The sequence below is a fragment of the Saimiri boliviensis genome, chromosome 11 (genome assembly GCF_048565385.1).
Source record: "Saimiri boliviensis isolate mSaiBol1 chromosome 11, mSaiBol1.pri, whole genome shotgun sequence".
Classification (NCBI taxonomy): Eukaryota; Metazoa; Chordata; class Mammalia; order Primates; family Cebidae; genus Saimiri; species Saimiri boliviensis.
The window spans coordinates 15,926,455-15,951,774 of NC_133459.1; the positions used below are offsets into that span (position 1 = coordinate 15,926,455).

Sequence of the window (25,320 nt, forward strand, 5' to 3'; positions counted from 1 at the left end):
ATCTCGGCTGACTGCAACCTCCACTTCTGGGGTTCAAGCGATTCTCCTGCCTCAGCCTCTGGAGTAGCTGGGACTACAGGCATGCACCACCACACCAAGCTAATTTTTCTATTTTTAGTAGAGATGGTGTTTCACCGTGTTAGCCAGGATGGTTTTCATCTCTTGACCTCATGATCTGCTCACCTCAGCCTCCCAAAGTGCTGGGATTACAGGCATGAGCCACCACGCCTGGCCATATTTTTCCACTTCTTTTGGACCAATACAATGTAATGGAAGTGAGGACTTGTGGCTTCCAAGCCAGGACCTCGAAAGGTCTTGCCCACTTCCGCATTCTTTCTCTTGCACCTTGGTGTGATACGCGCCTGGATTAGAGTGCTGGGGGATAACAGACCATGTGCAGGAGAGTGTCCCAAGCAAGGCCAACCTAGACCAGCCTGTCCCAGCTGTCCTGCCAGCTGACAGCAGATTCATGAGCAAGCCAAGTCCCGCTGAGCTCAACATAGCCAGCAAAACCACATGGCTGACCTGTAGATCTCGAACTGTAATAGAGGCTTAACACTTTATAAGTCATTCATTTAGATTAGTTTATTATGCAGCAACAATTAACTGATATGGCCAATTATAGTGAAATGATCATGGTCCATTTGCTCACCCCTCTGAGGCTCAATTTCATCATCTGTGAGACAGATATGATATATGATTGTAGTCTCTGTCCCAGAGGACTGATAGGAGGAATAAATTAAATGTTCATAAAGTTCTTAGCGCAGTGTCTGACACGGAGAATATCAGCTGCAATGGGCCAGGTGGTGCTGCCTTAATTAGCAACCCCAGGCTGGGTGCAGTGGCTCATGCCTGTAATCCTAGAATGTTGGGAGGCTTTGAGTGGATCACCTGAGGTCAGAAGTTCGGGGCCAGCCTGGCCAACATGGTGAAACCCCATCTCTACTAAAATTAAAAAAATTAGGCCAGGCGTGGTGGCTCACGCCTGTAATCCAAGCACTTTGGAGGCCAAGGCAGGTGGATCACCTGAGGTCAGGAGTTCAAGACCAGCCTGACCAACATGGAGAAACCCTGTCTTTAAAAAAAATAATAAAAAATAAAAAAATTAGCCAAGTGTGGTGGTGCGTACCTGCAGCCCCAGCTACCTGGGAGGCTGAGGTGGGAGAATCGCTGGAACCTGGGAGGCGGAGGCTTCAGTGAGCTGAGATCGTGCCACTGCACTTCAGCCTGGGTGACAGAGCAAGACTCGGTCTCAAAAAAAAAAAAAAAAAAAAAAAAAAAAAAAAAAAAAATTAGCAACCCCAAATCGTAGTGACTTTAAGCAGCAAAAGTCTATTTCCTGCCCTTGTTACTTGTCCACAGTAGGTGGACCGGGAGCTGTGAGCACCCTGGTCACGTAGAGTCCTGAGCTGGGGTCGTTCTTCATTTTGGCACTTTGCTGGCCACAGCACCAGGGAGAAAAGAGAAGCTAGCGGTGGGGGGAGCCGAGAACTCATCGGCCCCACCTACCCAAAGGGCCCACCCTTATTGCTGGAAGGGGAGAGCTGGGAATATTTGGTGAACAACATTTATGACTTCACATGAGCTGTGAACAAGTGTTACGTGTTGCTTTCTGCTTGAAAAGTTGGGAGAGTTGTAAAGTGAAAATAGGCCGGGCGCGGTGGCTCACGCCTGTAATCCCAGCACTTTGGGAGGCCGAGGCGGGTGGATCACGAGGTCGAGAGATCGAGACCATCCTGGTCAACATGGTGAAACCCCGTCTCTACTAAAGGTGCAAAAAATTAGCTGGGTGTGGTGGTGCGTGCCTGTCATCCCAGCTACTCAGGAGGCTGAGGCAGGAGAATTGCCTGAACCCGGGAGGCAGAGGTTGCGGTGAGCCGAGATCGCGCCATTGCACTCCAGCCTGGGTAACAAGAGCGAAACTCCGTCTCAAAAAAAAAAAAAAAAAAAAAAGTGAAAATAAAAAGAAGCAATATTGTTTTTGTTTTTTTTTTTGAGACAGGGTCTCACTCTGTCTTCCAGCCTGGAGTCCAGTGGCACAATCTCAGCTCACTGAAGCCTTTGCCTTCTGGTTGCAGTGATTCTCCTACCTCAGCCTCCCAGGAAGCTGGGTTTACAGGGGCCCTCCACCACGCCAAGCTAGTTTTTGTATTTTTGGTAGAGACAGGGTTTCACCATGTTGCCCAGGCTGGTCTCAAACTCCTTAGCTCAAGCAGTCAACCCACCTCAGCCTTCTAAAGTGCTGGTATTACAGGCATGAGCCACCTCGCCTGGCCGGAAGCAATGATAATAGAAGTCACAATAGCATAATAGCAGCTCCATGTATTGAGTACCTACTGTGTGCCAGCACACAGGGACAGGCTGTTTTTTTGAGACAGAGTTTTGCTCTTGTTGCCCAGGCTGGAGTGCAACAGAGTGATCTTGGCCCACTGAAACCTCTGCCTCCTGGGTTCAAGCAATTCTGCCTGTGGGTCCGGAGTAGCTGGGATTACGGGCATATGCCACCACGCCTGGCTATTTTTGTATATTTAGTAGAGACGGGGTTTCTCCATGTTGGTCAGGCTGGTCTTGAACTCCTGACCTCAGGTGATCTGCCCACCTCGGACTCCCAAAGTGCTGGGATTACAGGCATGAGCCACTTTACCCAGCCTAGGGACAGGCCTTTTATCTGTATCATTGAATCCTTGTAAGAACCCTGTTAGATCAATCTTCTTATCCCTTATTTAATGCAGGATGGGGCTCAGATTGTGTAAAGGGCCTGCCTGGCATCGCCAGGTTCGTGGTAGAGCCAAGGTTTGCAGACAGCACTTTTTTTTTTTTTTTAAACTATGGAACGCTTCATGAATTTGCATTTCATTCTTGCTCAGGGGCCATGCTAATCTCTGCATCATTCCAGTTTTAGTATATGTGCTGCTGAAGCGAGCATGGATCCAGGACTCTGAAGCTTTCTTTCTTTCCAGTAAACTGTGTGACCCCTTTTTACTGCTCCCCAAAGGCTGACCAAGGTGTCCCAGAGATTAGGCACGGGGCCAGACCAGGTTGTCCATCAGTTGGACCAGTCCGTCTGGACTTCTGTCAGTTATGATCAGGAATCAGCCGAGAATAGGTCAAGTACAGTGGCTCATTCCTGTAATCCAGCGCTTTGGGAGGCTGAGGCGGGAGAATCGCTTGAGGCCTAGAGTTCAAGACCAGCTTGGGCAAAATAGCGAGACCTCCATTTCTGAAAAGAAAAGAAACCAGCAAAGAACTGTCTGGTTTTGCACCTTCACTCCCCAGATCCTTCCGGTTTTGTGCTATGAATTTTTTTGAGGAATTCCAGTGTAGGCTGAGGTAGACAAGAGGCACAGGGTCTTCTTAGCCCCATCAGACTGATGGCAGCTCCTCCCCTCACACAGCCGTTCATAACAATGGCCTGTGTTTACTGAACCGGCACTGTCTACCCACGCTATGCTAAGTGCTCTGTGAGCATTTTCTCTTTCTTTCTTTCTTTCTTTCTCTCTTTCTTTCTTTCTCTCTTTCTCTCTTTCTCTCTTTCTCTCTTTCTCTCTCTGTCTCTCTTTCTTTCTTTAGAGTTTTACTCTTGTTGTCCAGGCTGGAGTGCAATAATGAAATCTCGGTTCACTGCAAACTTCGCCTCCCAGGTTCCACTGATTCTCCTGCCTCAGCCTCCCAAGTAGCTGGGATTACAGGTGTGTACCACCATGCCCAGCTAATTTTTTTTGTATTTTTAGTAGAGACAGTGTTTTGCCATGTTGGGCAAGCTGTTCTCAAACTCCTGATCTCAGGTGATCCTCCCGACTGGACTCCCAAAATGCTTGGATTACAGGTGTGAGCCACCGCACCCAGATGAGCATTTTCATTTTGAAAGCTCCCTGTAACCCTCTGTTATTGTCCCCATTTTATACAAGCAGGAGCACATGCATAGAGGGTTATATGTCTTGTCCAAGGTCCTACAGTCTGTAAGAAGCCAGAACTGGAATTCAGACAGCGTCACCCCACGTCTTCACCTTTAAGCTTAAGCTATAAAGGGTTCTTACATTCTCGAGCTCTTGAGCTCATCTGGTCTCTCCTCCATCTTATCTGTACCCTCCGCCGCATGCGCACACACACGCTCACGTAAGAGATGACCAAAGCAGTTATGATGACTCCATCTCTACAAACATGGTATCTGAGGCTGAGGGACATGTTCAAGGTCACAGACTGGTCACCTGGTTCAAATCCAGTGTCCTGGCTGGGTGCCATCGCTCATACCTGTAATCCCAGAACTTTGGGAGGCTGAGGCAGGTGGATCACTTGAGGCCAGGAGTTTGAGACTAGCCTAGACAACATGGTGAAACCCTGTCTCTGCTATAAATGCAAAAATTAGCCGGATGTGGTGGCGGGTGCCTGTAGTCACTACCACCTGCGCCTCCTGGGCTCAAGCCATCATCCCCCTCAATCTCCCAATTAGCTGGGACTACAGGCACACACCACCACACCAGGATAATTTTTGTATTATTATTATTTTTTTTGTAGAGATGGGATTTCATCATGTTGCCTAGGCTAGACAAGCAATCCTTGCCCCTAGACAAGCCCCTCCTGGCCTCAAGCAATTTGCCCACCTCAGCCTCCCAAAGTGCTGGGATTACAGATGTCCGCCATTGTGCTCAGCCTAGCACAAACTCTTTTTTTTTTTTTGAGGCAGAGTCTCGTTCTGTCACTGAGGCTGGAGTACAGTGGCACGTCTCGGCTCACTGCAACCTCTGCCTCCCCAGTTCAAGTGATTCTCCTGCCTCAGCCTCCCAAGTAGCTGAGACTACTGGCTCACACCACCACACCCAGGTAGTTTTCTATATTTTTAGTAGAGATGGGGTTTTACCATGTTGGTCAGGCTGGTCTTGAACTCCTGACCTCAGGTGATCCACCCACCTCAGCCTTCCAAAGTGCTGGGATTACAGGTGTGAGTCACCGTGCCTGGCCAGAGAACACTCTTATATGATGCTAACTGATTCAGGAATTTGGACCAAGTACAATTGGGACAACTTGTCTCTGCTTTATAATGTCTGAGGTCTCGGCTGGGAAGACTTAAAATCTGCAGTGACTTGACAGCTTGGCACTGGAATCACCTAGAAGCATCTTCACTCATGTGCCTGGGAGCTGATGCTGGCTCTGCCTGGGACTCAGTGGGGCTGTTGACCAGAGCCACTTCATGGGATCTGTTCATGTAGCTTGGGCTTCCTTATGTCATGGTGAACACAGGGTAGTTGGTCTCTCATTTTTTTTTTTTTTTTGAGACAGAGTTTCACTCTTGTTGCCCAGGCTGGAGTACAATGGGGTGATCTTGGCTCCCTGAAACCTTTGCTCCCAGGTTCAAGTGATTCTCCTGCCTCAGCCTCCCCAGTAGCTGGGATTACCAGCATGCACCACTACATCCAGCTAATTTCATATTTTTTTAGTAGAGATAGGGTTTCTCCATGTTGGTCAAGCTGGTCTCAAACTCCCAACCTCAGATGATCTGTCCGCCTTGGCCTCCCAAAGTGCTGGGGTTACAAGTGTGAGCCACTGTGCCCGGCTATTAGTAAATCTCTTACATGGCAGCTCCAAAGGTGAGTGTCCCAGCTAACAAGGTGGAGATTGGGTGGTCTTTTCTGACTCACCCTCTGAAGTCACATAGTATCATTTTTGCTGCATTCTGTTGGTTATAATACAGCCATGAGCCTGCCCAAATTTAGGCATAGACTCTATCCTTTTTTTTTTTTTTTTGGATACAGAGTCTTGCTGTTGCCCAGGCTGGAGTGCAGTGCTGTTTTCTCAGCTCACTGCAACCTCTGTCTCCTGGGCTCAAGCCATCCTCCCCTCTCAACCTCCCGAGTAGCTGGAACTACAGGCATGTGCCACTACGCTCAGCTAATTTTTTTTTTTTTTTTGGCAGAGATGGTGTTTCGCCATGTTGCTCAGGCTCCTGGGCTCAAGCAATCGCCTGCTTTGGCTTCACAAAGTGCTGGGATTACGGTGTGAGCCACCATGCTCAAGCTGTATCTCTTGAGGAACAGAAAGTCAAGGAATTGGTGGACATGTTTAAAAACTGCTACAGGCCAGGAGCAGTGACTCACGCCTGTAATCTCAGCACTTTGGGAGGCTGAGGTGGGTGGATCACGAGGTCAGGAGATCGAGACCATCCTGGCTAACATGGTGAAACCCTGTCTCTGTTAAAAATGCAAAAAATTAGCCAGGGCATGGTGGTGGGAGCCTGTAGTCCCAGATACTCAGGAGGCTGAGGCAGGAGAATTGCTTGAACCTGGGAGGTGGAGGTTGCAGTGAGTTCAGATCGTGCTACTGCACTCCAGCCTGGGTAACAGAGCAAGACTCCATCTCAAAAAACAAGAAACAATAAATAAAAAAAACTGCTACAGATAGAGAGCATGAATGCCTGACCAGACAGACCTAGGGCCATGAGAAACTGAGACTGGGAGTGTGAAGCCTTAATGGGTTCAGGGGTCGGCACTGGCGCCGACCTCCAGCAAACCATCACTGTTTCTTGGCAGCACTCCAAGAACCTCAGGCATGTATAGCTGTAGGAGCTTCCTGCCTTCATCTCAGGTGATGTGGCCCTAGAGACCAATGGTGTGGCCCATGCCTTGAGTCCCATAGGTGGGAGGGGACATTGGTAGCCTCTCTGGACAGAATCCCCTGCACTGCCCAGCAAGGGGCCCTCAAGGCACACTCTGGCTGTGTGCACACAGGGTCAGCCCCTCCCCACAAATACAGAGCACACTGTTGATGGCCTTCTCTGACCTACCTTGGCTGTGTTGGTGGCTGAGGTACACAGCACCCCTGGAGGAGCACGTGGCTTGGCGCCAGCGCTGGCTTTGCAGTGGCGCAGGCTGTGATCACTTTCCTGACCTGAACTTTGGATTTCCTGGATGCAGAGTGAGTAACAGCATGGACTACATGATCTTCTGGTTTCCAGAATTCCAAAACTCCAAGGAGTACCTGAATTTCTTCACAGGTAGTTTCTTACCCCCAGTCCCAGGCTGACTGCAAGCTCTGTGAGGGCAGATTACGTCTTTTTTCTTTTCTTTTTTTTTTTTTTTTTTTTTCGAGACAAAGTCTTGTTCTATTGCCCAGGCTGGAGTGCAGTGGTGTGATCTTTGCTCGTTGCAACTTCTGCTTCCCTGGTTCAAGCGATTCTCCTGCCTCAGCCTTCTGAGTAGCTGGGATTATAGGCGCATGACACCATGCCCAGCTAACTTTTGTATTTTTAGTAGAGAAGGGTTTTCACCATGTTGGCCAGGCTAATCTCGAACTTCTGACCTCAAGTGATCTGCTAGAGCCTCCTAAAGTGCTGGTTACAGGCGTGAGCCACCATGCCTGGCCGGATCATGTCTTTTTGACTCTGGCAAGGCACTGCCCCACTGTGGGCCTCAGCATCCTCATCTGGAAAATGGGTGTGCCAATGGGACTCACCTCAGGAGCTTGTTGGGAGGCAGAGAGGCTTATGAAAACACCTGGCACTTAGTAGGTGGTTAAGGACAGCTTCCTGCCTTCCTGCTTTGCTGTGGGTGCCCTCTGAACCCAGGGAAGTGAGTTAATGGGCCGCTGGTCCGCATGGATCTGCTGGGAGTTTGGGGAGAGCATGTGGATGGTTGCCTTGTCCATCACAGCTTCTGGGTGCAGTTCCGGGAGCAGCTTCCGGTGACACAGCGAGTGGAGACAGGTCTCTAGAGATGCTTCTGTCTGTACAGAATGGACTGATCTCAGGGCCTCTGCCTTGGGCCTCCTGCTGTGCCCTGGGATGCCATGCTGGGCTGCAAGTGGGCATCGGGCTGGGTGCACAGGAGGCACTGCCCTCTGGGGAAAAGGAACATGACTGGCGACAGTCACAGGAGCAACAGCAGCAGCCCCTTCCAGGCACAGCAGCTACTGGGCACCAAGCACCTCATCCTCTGCTCCTCGTGGCCTTCGTTCATGGTGACTCTTCCCCACCCATTTTGGGATTTGAAGGTGGAGCTGTCCCGCCTTTCTGGACACCTCCCTGTGCCTCCCTGCTCTACTCCACGTGAGCTCTGAGACACAGCTCATCTCAGTGTGGCCCCTGAGTGCCTGTCCTGACCTCTTTTTTTTTTTTTTCTGAGACAGAGTCTTGCTCTGTTGCCCAGGCTGGAGTGTAGTGATGTGCTCTCGGCTGACTGCAACCTCTGCCTCCCGGGTTCAAACAATTCTCCTGCCTCTGCCTCCTGAATAGCTGAGCATGGTAGCATGCACCACCATGCTCGGCTATTTTTTGTATTTTTAGTAGAGACGGGTTTTCACCATGTTGGTTAGGCTGGTCTTGAACTCCTGACCTCAAATGATCTGCCCGCCTCAGCCTCCCAAAGTGCTGGGATTACAGGCATGAGCCACCGCACCCAGCCAACTCCTGCCCTCTTTCTTGCCCCTTTGCCTCCCAGCGCCAAGCCCCATGGCTGCCCATCCCACCCCAGCTCAGCCCCCATCCTTCTCCTCTCCCCATGCCCTCCTCCCCCCAATCATGGATGGTGCCAGCCTCAATGAGCAATGACTTCCACGGTTGTCCTTAGCTGGCTGACACTTGCCTGGAGAGTAGGGGTGAGGTCTCATCAGGGCTCTCACTGAGGAGCTTTATTGGCAATATAAATCATTTAACTTAATTGATTAATTAATTTATTTTCATTATTATTATTTTTTGAGATGGAGTCTTGCTCTGTCACTCAGGCTGGAGTGCAGTGATGTGATCTCGGCTCACTGCAACATCCACCTCTCGGGTTCAAGCGATTCTCCTGCCTCAGCCTCCCGAGTAGCTGGGATTACTGGCATTCGCCACCACACCCAGCTAATTTTTGTAGTTTTAGTAGAGACAGGGTTTCCTCATGTTGGCCAGGCTGGTCTCGAACTCCCAACCTCAGGTGATCCATCTGCCTCGGCCTCCCAAAGTGTTGCGATTATAGGTGTGTGCCACGTTGCCCGGCCAGAAATCATTTAACTTTAAAAAGTTCCTTCCTCCTCGGTTTCATTTGTGATCCTGAGGCCTAATGACTTCCAAACAGGAAGTCTTTGAGGAAGCTGCATTCAATGTTGAAAGCCTGGAAACTCACTGGCTGCAGAGGGGCAGGGGAGAGGGGAGAGCGAGGCCTCTCCTGAGGCTTGTGGGGCCTCTGGAAGGGACTGATTTTCAGTGAATCACCCTTTAAGTTTCCCAGGACTCAGAGCAGCCTTGCCTTTGGTGCAGTCCAGGTGCCTGACGTCAGGGCGGAGCACTGCCTGCCTCCGGGGTCGCTGTCCCCAGGCTGTGAGGGCACCTCTCAAGTTGTGCAATGTGGCAGGACTCAGGCTCTGTCACCTCCAACTGCCAGCACTGGCCTGGCCTGCGTGGGTCACCAGCCTCTGCCTACCAACGAGGAGGAGGAAGGGCCCCCCGTGGCCCACCTTGCCCTAGCTGTGCTATGCGCCCGTCTGCCTGCCTCAGTTTCCCTGGGCTGCTCCCTAGACTCTGCCCATCTCTTGCAGTAGGAGGGGCCCCTTAGGGATCTTCCTTCCCCGGCCCAGGCAGCTGGGGGCTCGCTCCACACTGGGGTGCTATCAGCCCCTGACACTGAGGAATGAGGCTGCCTGGAAGCTGCTGTCAGGACTACGACTTGGGGCAGACACTGACAGGCTGACATTTGCCCAAACTAGGCCTGAATTAGAAGGAAGAAAAAGTGCCACATCCCAACTTTGCCTCTTTCTGTCTTTTGGTTGATTGAAAAAGACTCTTTTTTTTTTTTGAGACGGAGTCTCGCCCCGTCACCCAGTGTGGAGTGCGATGGCGCCATCTTGGCTCACCGGGGTTCAAATGATTCTCCTGCCTCAGACTCCCGAGTAGCTGGGATTACAAGTGCCTGCCACCATGGCCAGCTTTTTTTTTTGTATTTTTTGTATTTTTTGTATTTTTTGTAGGGATGGGGTTTCACCATGTTGGCCAGGCTGGTCTCGAACTCCTGACCTTGTGATCTGTCCACCTTGACTTCCCAAAGTGCTGGGATTACAGGCATGAGCCACCGTGCCCAGCTTGGACAAGACTCTTAAATCTCTTCGAACCTCAATGTTCTTATCTACAAAATGGGGATAATGGCTGAGTGCAGTGGCTCATACCCATAATCCTAGCTCTTTGGGAGGCAAAGGCAGGAGAATCACTTGAACCCGGCAGTTTGAGACCAGCCTGGGCAACATAGTGAGACCCCACCTCTAAAAAAATGGGGATAATAATAAACCTATTACAAATTTGTGGGGTAGAACCAGGTGAAGGTGGCTCAGTGGTAGGGATGGAGCAGGCACCCAGAAAATACCCCCTGTCAAATTCTCTCTCTTTTTTTGAGACATAGTCTCACCCTGTTGCCCAGGCTGGAGTGCAGTGGTGTGATCTCAGCTTGCTGCAACCTCCAGCTCTGGGATTCAAGTGATTCTCCTGCCTCAGCCTCCCAAGCAGCGGGGATGACAGGTGTGAGCCACCGTGCCTGTCCTTAGCTGCTAAATTCTCTTCCCCTCAAAGCCCTAGCCTTTTAGGTAAGGCTTTCTCACTTTTGTTTTACCTAGACCAGGCGTCCCCAGACTTTTTACACAGGGGGCCAGTTCACTGTCCCTCAGACCGCTGAAGGGCCGCCACATACTGTGCTCCTCTCACTGACCACCAATGAAAGAGGTGCCCCTTCCTGAAGTGCGGCGGGGGGCTGGATAAATGGCCTCAGGGGGCCACATGCGGCCCGTGCGCCGTAGTTTGGGGACGCCTGACCTAGACCCTACTTACCCCGGCCCATCAACTCAGGACAGTCCAGCATAGATGGGGCAGGTGAAATTCTGAGCTCCAAGGTGAGAGTTTAATCTCTCCTCCGCATTTTTGATGAATTGATTTGGTGCAGTGGGGGTTTTTAGTCAATCTGTTTCAACAACAGATAAGAAGCGTTTGCTGTTATCCTGGCCATCATTAGTGTACATGGGGCGTCCCTGGTGTCCACTTCTGCTTTCTTAAATTTATTCATTTCTTCAATAAATGTTTATCAGCCCCCTACGATGTGCTCAGCACTGGATTAGGCAGCAGGGACACTGGTGAATCAGCCTGGAAGACTCCGATTTCCATGGACTTTATGATCCAGGTGAGGGCACAGATAAAATCTAAGCCAACAGATCCTGATTGCAATAAACGCTTTGGAAGAAACAAACTAATTTGCTTACTAAAAGTTAAATGATACAAAGGTAAGTTTCAGCCCCATGAAGTCTGAAGGTTTTTCTAGGATAATAGAATAAAAAATGATAATAAGCCCTTGTGGTTCCCACATAATGAATGGCCTGCTAAGGGTACCGGCTAAGTGCTTTATACAAATGAGCTCATGTACTCCTTATACCAGCCTTTACAGTTGAGTCTCTTTATCCCCATTTTAAAGACGGGCATACGGAGGTCAAGGGGTCAAGTGGCTTGCCCAAGGTCACAGGGCTTGCTAATGAAGCTGGATTCAAACTTGGGTTTGTTTGATCCCACCCTGCTGTAATTACAGACCTGTAGTGTGTGCTGTTGAGTCTCCATCTCAGCTGGGTGCTGTCAACGCTGAGTGGCTGGAGGCTTGGGAGAGAGCAACTCAGGAAGGGGCAAGTAGGTCACATCCCCTCACCTGGGGTGAGGCTGCCATCTGAGCTGGCAGTTGCTAAAATCAAGGCCCAACCCAGCAATTTGTCCCATAGCGAAAGGAAGCAAATGGTGTCGGTCTCCGATACACACTGGCAGGTTGATCCTGAAAATGGGCTTCTGGCTTCAACCTTGTTTGCAAAGGCAGACTGAGGATGAGGGTGGGGGTGAGAGTTTCCTCTCTCAATCCATGCAGCATGCAGTGCCCACCTTGTCACATGGCCTTGACTTCTTACACTGTCAAGGCTGCGGGCGGGTGGCTTAGGAGGTTGGGAGCCAATCAGAGAATGTTGAGCCCGGAATCTGGACTCCCTGCTTCTGGGACCACCAGCTATTGGCAGCCTCAATCCATTTCTCTCCTTGGTTAAGAGCCTGGGTCCTGGAAATTAAAGAACTTAGATGTAAAGACCAGTACTTCCCCTTCGTAGCCGTATGACTCGTTGAATTATTTAACCTCTGTTAGCCTCAGTTTCTTCATCTTTCATTTTTCATTGTTATTTATTTTATTTATTTATTCATTTATTTATTTATTTATTTTGAGACGGAGTTTCGCTCTCATTACCCAGGCTGGAGTGCAATGGCGCGATCTCGGCTCACCGCAACCTCCACCTCCTGGGTTCAGGCAATTCTCCTGCCTCAGCCTCCTGAGTAGCTGGGATTACAGGCACGCGCCACCAGGCCCAGCTAGTTTTTTTTTTTGTATTTTTAGTAGAGACGGGGTTTCACTATGTTGACCAGGATGGTCTCGAACTCTCGACCTTGTGATCCACCCGCCTCGGCCTCCCAAAGTGCTGGAATTACAGGCTTGAGCCACCGCGCCCGGCTATTTTATTTTATTGAGACAGAGTCTCGCTCTGTTGCCCAGGCTGGAGTGCAGTGGCACGATCTCGGCTCACTGCAACCTCTGCGTCCTGGGTTCAAGCAGTTCTCCTGCCTCAGCCTCCCGAGTAGCTGGGACTACAGGCCTGTGTCACCATGCCCGGCTAATTTTTTATATTTTTAGTAGAGACAGGCATAATCCATGTTAGCCAGGATTGTCTCGATCTCCTGACCTCAAGTGATACAACTGCTTCGGCCTCCCAAAGTGTTGGGATTACAGGCATGAGCCACCGCACCTGGCCTACATTTAATGTTTTTTGGGACAGGATCTTGCTCGCTTGCTCATGCTGGAGTTCAGTGGCATGATCTCAGCTTACTGCAGCCTTGACCTCCTGGGTTCAAGTGATCCTTCTGCCTCAGCCTCTTGAGTAGCTGGGACTACAGGTACACACTATGATGCCTGGCCAATTTTTTAATTTTTATAGAGATGGGGTCCTGGCTATGTTACCCTGGTTGGTTTTGAACTCCTGGCGTCAAGGAATCCTTCTACGTTGGCCTCCCAAAGTGCTGGGATTACAGGCATGAGCCACAGTGCCCAGCCCCTCATTTTTCAAATGGGCGTAATGAGATCTGCAGGCTGCGGTGGCTCACGCCTGTAATCCCAGCACTTGGGGAAGCCAAGTTGGATGGATCACTTGAGTCCAGGAGTTCCAGCCTGACCAACATGGTGAAAACCTATCTCTACTAAAAATACAGAAATTAGCCAGGTACAGTGGCAGGCACCCATAATCCCAGGTGGAGGTTGCAGTAAACTGAGATCAAGTCACCACACTACAGGCTGGGTGACAAAGCAAGAATCTATCTCTAAATTAAATGGGCCAGGCGCCATGGCTCATGCCTGTAATCTCAGCACTTTGGGAGGCCGAGGCGGGTGGATCACCTGAGGTCAGGAGTTTGAGACCAGCCTGACCAACATGGAGAAACCCCGTCTCTACTAAAAAAATACAAAATTAGCCAGGTGTGGTGGTGCATGCCTATAATCCCAGCTACTTGGGAGGCTGAGGCAGGAGAATTGCTTGAACCCAGGAGGCAGAGGTTGCAGTGAACCAAGATAGTGCCATTGCACTCCAGCCTTGGCAACAAGAGTGAAACTCTGTCAAAAAAAAAAAAAAAAAAAAAATCTGCAGCTCAGGCTGTTTGGCAGTAAATCAGATGGCTTATGTAAATGACTTTGCCCGGTTTCTGGATGATCATACTGCCTAAGTCGAGTGAAATCCTTTTCTTCTAGGAACTTGGGGTATTGGCAGCATTTCCTCAATTGACATGGAAAAACAGGGTATGTGACCTGTAAACATTTTCTCTGTGATTTTGTTTTGACCACAGGAGTGCTTATCCATGTAAGAGACGATTGTCCCTTTATAGTAGTTGAGGTTAGAAGGCTCTGCTTCCTCCAGTGACACACCTGAGCCCTGACACTCCTGGGAACTTTGCTCTTGGAAAGGCATTCAGGACCTGGCTACAGCTTTGAATGTGTTCAGTGTTCATGACTGCATTCGTTCTCCAAGGGTGGGTCTGGTGTTAGGAATTAGCAAGAAATCTTTTGGACCCAAGACTGCTGACTTTGAGTAAATATTTGAGCTGGGAAATACTAACAAAGAAAAATGGAAACAAAATGCAGGTTAGTGGGTGTAGAGAAAAGTTTTCAACCATGGAGGGCCATAGAGCTGCTTTAAGAAGTTTCACAATAAACGTTTGGAGGATGATTCTCACATGGGTCAGAAAGAGAAATTTGGGGTATCAAATTGGAGGCATTAATTTTGGAGGGCTGACCTTGGGCGGAGGGTGATGCTTTTCCAGAAACAACTGTCCCCAGATGTCACGTGAAAATTCTTTCTTTCTTTCTTTCTTTTTTATTTGAGACAGAGTCTCGTTCTGTTGCCTAGGCTGGAGTGCAGAGGCATGATCTTAGCTTACTGCAATATCCACCTCCTGGGTTCAGACGATTCTGCTGCCTCAGCCTCTAGAGTAGCTGGGATTACAGGTGCCCACCACCATGCCCAGCTAATTTTCATATTTTTCTTAGTAGAGATGGGGTTGGTCAGCCTGGTCTCGAACTCCTGACCTCAGGATATCCGCCCACCTTGGCCTCTCAAAGTGCTGGGACTATAGGCGTGAGCCACTGAGACCGGCCCAAAATTCTTTCATTTGCAAGGCCAGAGCCCTGCTTGAATGTGCTTAAGCAAAAGAGGGAATGTAGGCCAGGCACAGCGGCTCATTGCTAATCCCAGAACTTTGGGAGGCCGAGGCAGGCTGATTGCTTGAGACCAGTAGTTCAAGAACAGCCTGGCCAGCATGGTGAAACCCCATCTCTACTAAAAATACAAAAATTAGCCGGGTTTGGTGGTACACACCTGTAGTCCTAGCTGCTTGGGAGGCTAAGGTATGAGAATTGCTTGAACCTGGGAAGTGGAGGTTGCAGTGAGCTGAGATAGCACCACTGCAGTCTAGCCTGGGAGACAAAGTGAGACTCTGTCCAAAAAAAAAAAAAAAGAGAGAATATATTAGGAGGATTCAGGGATGTTTTAGAAAACAAGGAAGCTGCCCTGGCCTCATGAGAGGTAGACTCAGGAACTGGACTGAGTTAGGAACCCAGGCAGTGCCTCTTTTACCTCCTCTCTCTCTCTCAATTGTAGGAAAATATACATAACATACAATTTTTAGTTTTTATTTTTTTGAGACGGAGTCTCACTCTGTCACCCAGGCTGGAGTGCAGTGGCACTATCTAGCTCACTGCAACCTCTGCCTCTTGGGTTTGAGCAATGCTTCTCCCTCAGCCTCCCAAGTAGCTGGGATTACAGGTGCCCACCACCACACCCAGCCAATTTTTGTATTTTTAGTAGAGAAGGGGTTTTGCCATTTGGCCAGGCTGATCTTGAACTCCTGACCTCAAGTGATCTGCCAGCCTCTATCTTCCATAGTGCTGGGATTACAGGCATGAGCCACCGCTCCCCGCCTGTCAGTTCCAGATTTCTGAGGCAGAGAATGTGATTGTCGAGTGTGCAGGCCATGGGGCAGGTCATATTGTATCCCCCTGCCTGCTGGGACCCATGCTTGGGAGTGGGACATGGTTCTCAGGAACGAAACGGGAGGGTTGTTTGCGATTGGGGAACCTCCCCCTCAATAAGAAATGACTTGGGACATCCCTCTATGGAATCACTTCCACTTTGATGAAATCACCTGGGAATTTTCAATCAGAAGATTTAGAAAGGTGCTATTTTCATTTTGCCTTACATACATCTCGTTTTTTTGAGATAGAGTTTTGCTCTGTCGCCAGGCTGGAGTGCAGTGGCGCCATCTCGGCCCACTGCAACTTCCACCTCTAAGGTTCAAGCAATTCTCCTGCCTCAGTCTCCTGAGTAGCTAGGATTACAGGCATGTACCACCATGCCTGGCTAATTTTTGTATTTTTAGTAGAGATGGGGTTTCATCATGTTGAGAATGTTCTCGATCTCTTGACTTCATGATCCTCCCACCTTGACCTCCCAAAGTACTGGGATTACAGATGTACAGATGTGAACCTCTGCACCTGGCCTGCCTTACATACATCTTTTGTGTCTTCTGGCTTATCGCTTTTGAGGTAGGTATGTGGTTGGCCTCTAAAAGTCATCCCGGGCCCTGGCTAGGCCACCACCTTGACCTGGCCTGGGGATCTGCTCAGCTTGGAGGCCAGTTGGCTGGAGGTGGGGGAGGAGGGAGCCCCAGCTGCAGCTTCTGAGCCTCCTGTGCCAACAGCCCTGTCCAGCCCACCTCGGCCCGGTACTGCTTGTCCTTCTGGTTCCCCAAGGGAGCGAATTGTTCTCTTTCCAGCTTCTGTTTGCGGAGCATGAGCCGCTGACTGTTTGAAATGAGACACTCTCTTGATAGCACCAAGCCTCAGCTTTCCTGTGGATAAAATGGCTAACAACATCTGCTTTCTTCAGAAAATTGGTGCAGGAATCACATGAAATTGCTGGCTGTGAACAAGGGTCCTCGACGGGGGGCAACTTGTCCCCAGAGGCATTAGGCAACGTCTGCAGACATTTTTGTCTGACAGAAGTGTGGGAGAGGGTGCTCCTGGCATCTTGTAGGGGAGGCCAGGGTACATGGTGGGCACTTACTTTTTTTTTTTTTTTTGAGACCGAGTCTCACTCTGTCACCCAGGCTGGAGTGCAGTGGGCATGGTCTCAGCTCGTTGCAACCTCTGCCTCGTGGGTTCAAGTGATTCTCCTGCCTCAGCCTCCCCAGTAGCTGGGACTACAGATATGTGCCGTCACACCTGGCTAATTTTTGCATTTTTAGTAGAGACGGGGTTTCACCATGTTTGCCAGACTGGTCTCGAACTCCTGACCTCAGGTGATTCACCCTCTTCAGCCTCCCAAAGTGCTGGGATTACAGGCATGAGATACCGTGGCCGGCATTTTTTTTTTTTTTTTTTCTTTTTGAGACAGAATTCACTCACTCTGCCACTCAGGCTGGAGTACAGTGGCTTGATCTTGGCTCACTGCAACCTCCGCCTTCTGAGTTCAAGCAATTCTCCTGCTTCAGCCTCTAGAGTAGCTGAAATTACAGGTGTGGGCCACCATGCCTGGATAATTTTTTTTTTTTTTTTTTTTTTTTTTTTTAGTGGAGATGGGGTTTCACCATGTTGGCCAGACTGGTCTCAAACTCCTGACCTCAGGTGATCCGCCCTCCTTGGCCTCCCAAAGTGCTGGGATTATAGGCGTAAGCCACCTTGCCCTGTCAGATACTATCTCTTTTCTTTCTTTCTTTCTTTTTTTTTTTTTTTTTTGAGACAAGGTCTTGCTCTGTCACCCAGGCTGCAGTATAGTGATACAATCACAGCTCACCGCCATCTATGGCTCCTGAGTTCAAGAGATCCTCCCACCTCAGCCTCCCCATGTGCACCACCATGCCTGGCTAATGTTCGCACTTTAGCAGAGACAGGGTTTTGCATGTTGCCCAGGCTGATCTTGAACTTGTGGACCTGAGCGATCTGCCCGCCTCAGCCAAATGCTTGAATTACAGGTGTAAGCCTCTGCACCTACCCAGATATTGCTTCTAAATCAAAGCTTAGCCTCAGTTAATGGAGAGCCGGGCATGGTACTGCTGTGAGGCCCTGTCCAGACGGCAGAGAAGACTAAAGTAAAGGCTTGGGCTCCTTGGGTGTTGTCTCAGTGACTAAGTGACGATAGGTGGCCACAGGCTGGGGAAGCTGGTCACCCGGCAGCCTTGCTGAGTGGAGCGTGGCAGGAAACTCGTTATGCCACCGGTGGAGAAAAGCAAGCCTCCCCTCACCTCTTGGAGTGACCAAGAGTTTGGGGAAGAAAAGTAGAAATGGATTTACTGATTTGTTTTTCTCTAAACTCATGGCTCCTTCTCAACGACTATTCAGCCCCTCCTTTGCCCTCCTTGGGCCTTTCCAGGGCAGGCTGGGGTGTGGGTGGGAGAAGAGGGGCAAGAGGAGAGAAGACCCCTCCCCTCCACAGGGCAAGAGAGGAGATTCCAGAGGCCTTTCCACCCTTCGGCAGAGGGGGGCTGGTCAGGGTTTCAGTGAACACACAAAGGCCTGCTCTGACCGCTCCACACTCCCCTCCTGCCCCCCGACCTCCCCTGCGGCTGCTGCTCTGGGAGTGGAAGGCCCGGGTCAGCCTTCCGGGTGGGTGAGATGGGAAGGCAGCCCCTCCGGGTGGGGCTTTGGAAATGAGAATTCGGCCTCTCAACCGCCGCAGCCTCCTCCTTGCAGGGTTAAGGGAAGTTCAGGAATCAAGGCTAAGGGGTGAAGGGGGCGGCATCACCCCCTGCAAAACCCCAGAACAAGGGAACCTGGAATCACCCCCCAGCTCTGGCCAGGTCCCCTCCAACGAAGAGGTCTCCACGTGGTTACGTCCGTAGGTGGAGCAGCAGCTTTCCACCCTTCCTCCCCTTCGATCGCACTCCCAGCCCTCAAATAACCACAAAGCTCAAACAGTGGTGCTGTAGAGGCAAAGCTGCATTTCACTGTCCTGTGTGGCCATGTTCCTATTTCATAATCAGAGCTAGGACTCAAATCCGGGCAGCGTGACTCTGGTGCAAAGGTCAGCAGCCTCCCAGGAGGGAACCCAGTTAGTCAGGCAAGCGTTTACTCTCCCAGGCTCCAGGACTTGTCAGTCCAACTGGAACTTGCTCATTTGGGTAACCAGGAGAGCCAGAGACTTCGAATTTGGTCAGCCCTTCATTCAAAACATCTGTGCACTCCAGCCTCTCAGCGTGACCTTGGGCAAATGACTTTAGCTCTGAGTATCTTCAGTTTCCCTCTTCATAAAATGGGGAAATCTTGTTGCGAAGCTTATATGAAATCATGTATGGAGAGGTGTTTTTTCTTATTGATTTATTTATATATTTTTGAGACCAAGTCTCGCTCTGTCGCCCAGGCTGGAGTGCAGAGGCACAATCTCAGCTCACCGCAACTTCCAGGTTCAGTGATTCTCAAGCCTCAGCCTTGCGCGGCTGTGTCTCCAGACTACCTGTGGACAATATGGCAAATTAGGAAACAGGCGTGGCTGTATTTCCATGAATCTTTACTTACCAAAACAGGTGATGGGCTGGATTTGGCCCATGGGCCATAGTTTGCTGAACCCCAATCTAAAACCCTGAGGCCTCTATTGCTGGTGTCTGAGCAGAAAGTGGGGCTGGGCTTTGGTGTGAAATTCATGCATCCGTGTGCAGACTGCTGACCTGTGAGTGTGTTGAGGGCAGGGGTTGATTACCTTTGAGTCCCCATCCTGAGTTCTCAGGAGCACATGAGAAGGGCAGAGCAAGTGTGTGTGGTTAAATGACATTTTCCTGATGTCTAGATACTTGTGCTCTTAATTATCCCAGAAGATGTTGGCTGAGATCTGGGGGTGATCAACGCTGACAATAAAAACTCAGAGTGAGGTCAGGCTCACGCCTGCAAGCCCAGCACTTTGGGCGGCGAGGTGGGCAGATCACCTGAGGCCAAGAGTTTGAGACCAGCCTGGCCAACATGGTGAAACCATTTCTACTAAAAATATGAAAATTAGTTGGGCATGGTGATACACACCTGTAGTCCCAATTGCTTGGTAGGCTGAGGCAGGAGAATCATTTGAACCTGGGAGGTGGAGGTTGCTGTGAGCTGAGATTACACCACTGAGCTCCAGCCTGGACAACAGAGCAAAACTTTCTGTCTCAAAAAAAAAAAAAAAAAGAACTCAGAGTGTGCTGGTCCCCCTGCTCTTAAGAGGCATCAGCATAATAATCAGAGCCACCACTAGTGCTGATTTTCCCGGAGCCAGGAGCCCTTTCCCTACACAGTCTCATTTAATTCTCACAAGAACCCCATCAGGTAGGGACTATTATAATCACCCCAGTTTAAGGAGGAAACTGGCTGGGCACAGTGGCTCATGGTTATAATCCCAGCACTTTGGGAGGACTAGGCAGGAGGATCACTTGAGCCCAGGAGTTCGAGGCCAGCCTGGGCAAAAGGCTGTTCTGGACCAGCCTATCTGTACAAAAAATACAAAAATTAACCAGGCGTGGTGGCACGCACCTGTGGTCCCAGCTCCTTGGGAGGCTGAGGTGGGAGGATCACCTGAGCCCAGGAGGTCGAGGCTGTAGTGAGCCATGACCTGATTGTGCCACTGGGCAACAGAGAGAGAACCCTTGCCTCAAAAAAAGAAAAGGAAGCCAGGTACGGTGGCTCACGCCTGTCATCCCAGCACTTTGGGAGGCCGAGGCAGGCAGATCATGAGGTCAGAAGTTTGAGACCAGGCTGGTCAACATGGTGAAATCCTGTCTCTACTAAAAATACAAAAATTAGCCAGGCGTGGTGGTGCGTGCTTGTAATCCCAGCTACTCAGGAGGCGGAGGCAGAATTGCTTGAACCTGGGAGACGGAGGTTGTGGTGAGCCGAGATCGAGCCACTGTGCTTCAGCCTGGGCAACAGAGTGAGGCTCCGTCTCAAAAAAAAAAAAAAAAGAAAGAAAATAAAAGGAAAAATAGGAGGAAACTGAGGCTTGGAGAGACAAGGCCGTTGCAGGATGTCACACGGCTGGAGAGGGCAGGGATTGGCACCTGAATCCCTTCGACTTCATATTTCTTTCCACTTTCTCTGGCTAAAAGGGGTGCAGCCTATGAGTGACCCTCCAATCCTGCCCTGTACCCGGGCCCTGTGTGCCTTCCCAGTGGCACGCAGTGGTGGGAGCTCAGCCCCGCTGCTTGACACCCGCCTCTGGAGGCCCTATCTCGGTTGTCGCCCCTCCCTTCCTCACCCGGGCCAGCTTCCGGGTCCTCCCAGGCTGGCTGATGGATGGCCCAGCCCTGGCTGGCTTGACTCAGTATAGCTTTTCCTCGTGGACTGCCAGGGCTGCCTCCTGTCCTCCTCCCCACTGCCCTCACCTGCCGGGCAGGTCGGGCAAGTGAGTGACTCACACACCTGGGCCCTGTGTGGATCCAGCCCGGGAGCCAGCCTACTCACCCTCTGGGCTCCTGCCTGTCCTGCCAGCTACTTCAACGGACAGACAGGACCCTTCCCAGTCGAAAGGGGCTGCCCCTGCTACTTGTGCTCCCTTCCCGGAGGACTGCGATTGAACGGCACAGGATTCAGGTCAGTTTCCTTTTTGTTTTTAACCATCTCTGTCCCTTGCTGAGTTGGAGGAGAACCTTTTGGAGATCGTAGGGGGGGTCCCCGCAGGCTTCAGGCCCAGGGACACCCTGATCCCTCCCAGAAGGTGCAGGAGCTTGGGACATCCTGGGATGGATTCAGTGAGGAGAGCTGTCCTGGGTGCCTCTACGGGCGTGCCCCCAACCCTGCGGCCACCTAGCGGGGCAGGTCAGGGCAACCCAGAGTGAGAAAGGCAGAGGTAGCCTGCAAGAAGGACATGTGTGGTGGGGACTTTCCTCACTTCCTGCTAAGGGTCACAGAGTGAGGGGCGCAGCTTGAGATGGCTTTAGTTCAATGGCATCATTTTACGGCTGGGAAAACAGGCTTGGAGGAGAGGGAGTCACTGAAGGTGGATTGGTGCATTGGTGGTGGAACTGGGGCTGGAAGCCAGACTGGTGGACTCCCTGTCGAGGGCTCCCTCTTTGGTCCACTGTGTCTGTTCCCGGCTGTTTCTCCCTGGCTTTTCCACCCTGCTAGCTCTCTCCCAGCCCATCGAAGCCCATCGCAGCCCATCCCAGCCACAGCAGGGAGGAGGAATGCAGCAGGTGGGAGCTATTTTACAGGGGACTTTATGGGCTCACAGTTGGGAGGCATTTTGAAGGTCATCCAGGCCATGAATCCCCAACAGGTGGCTGTTTAGCCACAGCTTGACTATCTCTGGGGATGGAGAGCTCAGTTTTTGGAGGCAGCCTCTTTTCTGTGGCCAGTGAATGATCACGTAATCCTTGCTGGGCACTTACTTTGTGCCGAGCACTTTGCTAACAAAGCACAGTAGGTGTGTAAATGCCTCATCCCTGACACCCCAATGAGGTAAGTGTTATTGTTATCACTTTTATTTTATAGCTGAGGAAACAGGTACAGAGAGGTTAAATAACTTACTCAAGATTTCACAGCTTGAGAAGGAGGAGCTGAGCTTCGAACCCAGGGAGTGTGGTGCTAGTGCCCAGCCAAACTCTTAGCTGCTTTACTTGGCTGCTACCATAGGAGAACTGGGCTTCCTAGGGAGCAGGTCCTGTGTGGCATGGTGAAGCTGAGGTTGGAAGGGGAACATTTAGATGACCATGTGACGCTCTGGCTGGTTGGCTTCCTGGGGCTGCAAATGTCACTGTCCAAGCTCTTCTCCCATCACCTGCCCCGCCTCCTTGGCAGATTACCCTATCCTCACGTAGCCCCCAGCCACCAGAGTCCAGGACCAATGGCTAATGACTCCCAGGACAGTGCGTGTGTGATACCAGAGGGAAGATTGAAAGCCTTGGCCCAGGATCTCCGATACCATTGTCAGGGTTTCCTTGGAGTGTCCCGGGCAAAGGAGGCAGAAGGTGAGAGTGGGCGTGGCAGAGGGGCAGGAGGGGCAGGAGGGGCAGGAGGGGCCGGGGCCCCATGTCTGTTTCCCTCTTTCCATTTTGGCTTCCTGGAGTGGCACCTCACGTGCTGCCTGTCCACCTACCCCACCTTGCCCGTCTATTTAGGGGAGCTTGGTGGTTAATGAGGGCAGTGCCTCATCCTAAGGTGCCTGACAGTCTACAGAGCCAGCCCACGCTGTCCTGAAGGGCACTCACCACAGCCTGGGGAGCTGGGCAGGGCAGGAATTGTGGTGATGCCCATAGTTGAGTGATGGAAGCTCAGAGAGATCAGGTGAGCTGCCTGGGGTCACACAGCTAAGTGACGTCACAGAGTTAGACACCTACCCCCCCCGCCCCCCGCCGACCTTTCTGCCCCCAGCTTCTAGCAGAGCATGCTCCACCTCAAGGCTGGCTCCTCCTCTATGTGGCTTTTCCTCCAGAGAAATCCTCGCCGGGGGACGAAGTGTCAGGCTGCTGAGGCGGGGCTGCCTCCTCGGCTTTCAGCCCCTAAATCAGAGTCTCCTGAGGTGGCTAGGGGCCAATCCTCTCTTCTGTCCCCACAAAGGCTTGCTCTGAGTGTGATGCCAGCAGTCCTTCTGGCTGGATCTCTTCACTTAATGGAACACTGTGGCTTTCGGGGGGGTGGCTGGCCTGGCTCCATTCTCGTCTCTACCCCATGGAAGGTGAGAAAAGGGTCCTGATGTCTCCTCCCAGGAATTCCTCTCCAGGACAGTCATGGGAATAAGATTCCCAAGGTGATCCCATACTGTCTTCTCCCTCTCCTAACGATAATACTAATCACAGCAATACTGACCGCTAGTACTCGTCTTGTTCCTGGTGGCACGTGCCTGTGGTCCCAGCTACTCGGGAGGCTGAGACGGAAGGATCACCTGAGCCCAGAAGTTTGAGGGTGCAGTGAACTGTGATCGCCATTGCCTCATTTTCTTTCTTTCTTTCTTTTTCTTTTTTTTTTGAGATACAGTCTTGCTCTGTTACCCAGGCTGGAATGTAGTGGTGTGATCTCGGCTCACTGCAACATCTGCCTCCCGAGTTCAAGTGATTCTCCTGCCTCAGCCTCCCAAATAGCTGGGACTACAGGCACCCACCACCACGCCTGGCTAATTTTTGTATTCTTAGTAGAGACAGGGTTTCACCATGTTGGCCAGGCTGGTCTTGAACTCCTGGCCTCAAGTAATCTGCCCACCTTGGCCTCCCACAGTCCTGGGATGACAGGCGTGAGCCACTGTGCCCAGTCCACCATTTTCATTTATTGGACACCCATTGTATACCAAGCCTTGTGCCAGGCATCCTGTGGGCCATGGCTCATTGAGCCCTCCTGGCAACCTCATTTCACAGATGAGGAAGCTGAGGTTCAGAAAGACAAAGTCACTTGCCCTGCATCACATAACTGGTCAATGACACTGAAATCATCAGTCAGAAAGTTGAAAGCACACTTCATGCAAAGCCACCACCCAAGGTCACACACTGTGTTTGTGGCACAGTCCAGACGAGAGCCTGGCTTGGCTGAATTGTGATTTCCTGCTCTTCCCACTCAGTGCCTCTGGGTTGGGCTCCAGTGGGACTTTTGAGCCGTGGGTTGTAGAGTTGTTTCTGCCTTTACAGGACATTGAACAAGCCACTCAATCTCTTGTGGCCTGGGTCACACCATCTGAGTGCAGGGGCTGGTGATTTATTCCCTGGGAATGATAGTCATGGCTGGGAATGCCTTTCAAACATTGGAACATGCACGCAGAGAATTAGTATAAAGAGAGGTAATTATCCAAGCCATGTTTCCAGTCTCTTCTGTGACTCTAAAAGCTTTGACATTTAACCCTTAGGATGAACTTAGACTGCTGGATATTGTGGATCACGTCTGTAATCCCAGCACTTTGGGAGGCTGAGGCAGGTGGATCACATGAGGTCAGGAGTTCGAGACCAACCTGACCAACATGGCAAAACCTCATCTCTACTAAGATACGAAAATTAGCTGGGCATGGTGATGTGTCCCTGTAGTCTCAGCTACTCAAGAGGCTGAGGCAGGAGAATCGTTTGAACCTGGGAGGTGGAGCTTGCAGTGAGCTGAGGTAGCGCCACTGCACTCCAGCTTGGGTGACAGAGCAAGACTCCATCTCAGAAAAAAAAAGAATGACCGTGTATCAGCTTGGGCAACATAGTAAAACTCCATCTCTACAAAAAAATACAAAAATTAGCTTGGTGTGGTGGCTCGCCTGTAGTCCCAGCTACTCAGGAGGCGGAGGTAGGAGGATCGATTGAGCCCAGGAGGTTGAGGCTGCACTGAGCCAAGATAGCACCACTGTACTCTAGCCTGGGCAGCAGAGTGTCTCAAAGAAAAAAAAAATTCTATCTATCATCTATCTATCTATCTATCCATCCATCCATCCATCTATCTATCTATTGAATGACCTTGGGATGCAGGAAGACAAGCCATGTTCTATTGTGGGGGAGCCGAGACTCAGGGACATGAACTCATTCACTCAAGGTCACAGGACCAGGAGATGGGAACCAAGGATTTGAGTATTCCCAGAAGTAAGCACCTCCCTCCCCATCATGATGAGAGGCAGCTCCCGGGGAATGGAAGTCTCCCCGGTTGCGCAGGTGAGGAGCAGTGAACAAGTTTGGAGCATAGACTCCTTGGATTCCAGGAGGCCAGATTTATGGGAACAAGGTTTGGGAGCTTAGCAGGTAGGTCTGAGGCAGGTGGCCCGGTGCTGCCACCAAGTGAGTCCTCTTCCCCCCTGCTCAGGCCTGCTCCCACTTTTTCCTTCAGCAGAATGACAGAGACCCTC

The 25,320-nt window shown here is 50.9% G+C and overlaps 1 protein-coding gene and 1 non-coding gene across 2 annotated transcripts in view; one reads left to right on the top strand and one right to left on the bottom strand.

Moving 5' to 3' along the window:
- Nucleotides 1-2,822: 2,822 nt before the first annotated feature.
- On the bottom strand, nucleotides 2,823-2,926 carry LOC120366166 (U6 spliceosomal RNA). The gene has a single exon (XR_005580914.1). It is a non-coding gene; the product is annotated as a U6 spliceosomal RNA (small nuclear RNA).
- A 17,916-nt stretch (nucleotides 2,927-20,842) lies between these two features.
- ARHGEF10L (Rho guanine nucleotide exchange factor 10 like) overlaps nucleotides 20,843-25,320 on the top strand; it is a 180,720-nt gene continuing 176,242 nt past the window's right edge. The window contains exon 1 of the mRNA XM_074380158.1: nucleotides 20,843-21,113. The gene's annotated coding sequence lies outside the window, so the exon portion shown is untranslated. The remainder of the gene's footprint in view (nucleotides 21,114-25,320) is intronic.